Genomic DNA, 2,302 nt, shown 5'->3' on the forward strand with positions numbered 1-2,302 from the left:
CGCATGCCCAGTTGGTCTGCACCCTCCCTGGGCGCCGACTGCATTTTCGTGCCAGCGGGAAGAGTTGGGAGGGGGGATGAAGAACCCGGAAGTGCACCATCTTGCCTCCGTTCGTCCAAACAGTCCAACCTTTTATTGATAATAGTGATAAAGGGGCGCCGTGGTCTGTCTGGCTACTTCCTGCTGTTAAGGGGCGTCGTTAAGGTCAGGGCCCATGGTTGGTATTTGGACGCACGGATGAAAAATAAAATAAGGCACAGTATTAGTATAGGAATGAGGAATGGAAGCATTTGTTGGAATATGGGCAAAACCCAGAAGGATAGTCATGGCAAGGTTGGGGAGTATGAGATAGTTAAGAAAATTTAGTAAGTTTGAGGCGAGTGGGGGAAAGCCAAACTGATTTCCACTGATTGCTTTCAGTAGGGGCCCTTTTTAGCTGGGAATGAGGAACGACTGCGCAAAGTAATTGTTGGCCAGGCAGCAATTAAGGATTGGAGTTTTTTGTGGAGTGGATGGCTTTCCACTTACTCCTACTACAGAGATATTGGATTGAAGGCTAGGTCCAGAGAAGGACGGCAAAACAGAATAGGTAGCCTCGCTGTTGATTAAAAAATTGTCTTACCCGCTACCAGGAGAGTTACCCGTGGCTTGGCGAGGGTGATGGGGGTCCCCGAGTCTCAGCACCTTCAGTTGTCATCCAGATGTAGGAACTGGAAGGAGCTCCCAGGATCCTGGGAAAGGGGGTCACGTAGAGGCGCGGCACCTGTTCTCAGGGTGGGGCAATCAGATTTCCAGTTTCCTCCCTGCTGGCAAGCAGGACAGGGGGGTTGCTGGTGGACGAGGGTTAGGACATTCACTGGCCTAATGTCCTGATGCCTTGCACTTATAGCAAGGCTGCGTTGGGGCTCGGGGACCTTGCGGACACCTGTTGGCATAGTGTCCTGCCTTGCCGCACTTATAGCAGGCAGCCTCCTTTTGTAGCTTTGGAGTCTGTGGGGTATGTGCTCTCTGGCCTGGGGTTATGACTGGGCTGTAAACCCGAAAGCCGCTGCTAGGAGCTGTAACTCAGCCGTCTCCTCTCTGGAGCTATAGACCTTAAAGGCTAATTTAACTAGGTCTTGTATTGGTGTCTGAGGACCATCCTCTACCTTTTGAAGTTTTTTACGAATGTCAGGAGCTGATTGAGAAATGAAATAAGATGCCAAAATGGTGGCCCCTGTGGGGGAGGCTGGATCTAACTGGGTATACTGGGTTAGAACCTCAGTCAGTTTAGGGTAGAGGTTAGGATAACCTGGAGGTCATGCCAAGTTAAGTCATAGGCCTGACAAAGGTATCTAAATTCCTTTATGTATATGGTAGGATTAGCTGAGAAATCACCTAAATGCTTCTCAATTTTGGAAAGATCGGCCAATGAAAAAGGGACATGTACTCTGACTACCCCCTCCGCCCCAGCCACCTCTCGCAAAGGCGCTAACACTGTAGGAGGGTGTGGGGCAGGAGTGGAGACATCAGCAGGGCACTTAGAGCGGGTGTGTGCAGAGACAGGAGACTCAAGACAGCCAGTTGGGGGCCCCGAAGGAGGCACGGGACCGAGTGGATTACTAGTAGATAAGGAGGAGGAAGGAGGAGAGTCTGGATGGGGGAAGGAGGAGGAGTCTGGGCAGGAAGGGAGGGGGTGGAGAGAAGGAGTATAGGGACGAGAGCCCAAGGCCCAAAAGCCTTGTGTATAAATTTCAGACCACTTGCCTAGCCGCTGGCAGAAATTGCTGAGGTCAATCACGCCACAGTGGAAAGGAAAATTAACCGCTTCCTCCTAAGGTCTTGTTCAAGCTGTGAGGTTTTTAAATTGGCTAGGAGGCACCCTAAGGGGGTGCTCTTTGGAAATTTGGACTGGGGGTTTCCCATTTGTTTCCTCTTTACCGACACACAATGGACACAATGGAAATGGAAGTGGATCTCTGCCTGGCTTCAAAGCGTCCTTTGGAACCAGCAGAGACAGACTGGAGGCTCTTGAAGCCAAAGTGGAGAGTACCTTCAGGCGGACGTCTCCGTCCTGCAAGGGTCTCCGAAGCCACGTGGTGGCTTCCAAGCCACTTGGTGGCTCAAAATGGACCTCGGACCTGCGCAGGATTTTGGCCGAGGGTGGTAAAGAGGAGACAAGGGCACTTACCCCAGAGAGGCCGTGATCGTATAGTGGTTAGTACTCTGCGTTGTGGCCGCAGCAACCTCGGTTCGAATCCGAGTCACGGCACCATCTGTCTTGTTTTTCTAAGACCACCAGAGCGAGCACAAAAGAACCAGC

The 2,302-nt window shown here is 51.6% G+C and overlaps 1 non-coding gene across 1 annotated transcript; it reads left to right on the forward strand.

Moving 5' to 3' along the window:
- The first annotated feature begins 2,179 nt into the window (after positions 1-2,179).
- TRNAH-GUG lies at positions 2,180-2,251 on the forward strand. The gene has a single exon. It is a non-coding gene; the product is annotated as a tRNA-His (tRNA).
- Positions 2,252-2,302: the final 51 nt, after the last annotated feature.

Source organism: Piliocolobus tephrosceles, unplaced genomic scaffold, assembly GCF_002776525.5.
Source record: "Piliocolobus tephrosceles isolate RC106 unplaced genomic scaffold, ASM277652v3 unscaffolded_35639, whole genome shotgun sequence".
Taxonomy (NCBI): Eukaryota; Metazoa; Chordata; class Mammalia; order Primates; family Cercopithecidae; genus Piliocolobus; species Piliocolobus tephrosceles.